Below are 289 nucleotides of genomic sequence, written 5' to 3'. Positions count from 1 at the left end.
ACGCCAGCGCACCCTCGCCTCCCCGCGCCCCGCATCGCCCAGACTCTCGGGCCGCGGAGCCGGCGTCCACGCCGGAGAGAGTCAAGGGACGAGCTGGTTGCGATGCAGCCAACGGGAGCCATGGGGGGGCTGTCCGACCCTCTGGGTGCTGCAGTCCAGTATCTGCTGTCACTGTCCACCCAGCCCAACGCACCGATCCTACCCCTCTCCGGTATTTTCTGCGGCACCGACCCAGTCTGGGTGTCACAGACCCCCCGCCCCGGCGGTGACAGCGAAGGGGTCCCGGCAC

This window comes from Carlito syrichta, unplaced genomic scaffold, assembly GCF_000164805.1.
Source record: "Carlito syrichta isolate Samal-C Ts95f unplaced genomic scaffold, Tarsius_syrichta-2.0.1 Scaffold307107, whole genome shotgun sequence".
Classification (NCBI taxonomy): domain Eukaryota; kingdom Metazoa; phylum Chordata; class Mammalia; order Primates; family Tarsiidae; genus Carlito; species Carlito syrichta.
Note: the sequence above shows the minus strand (reverse complement) of the source record.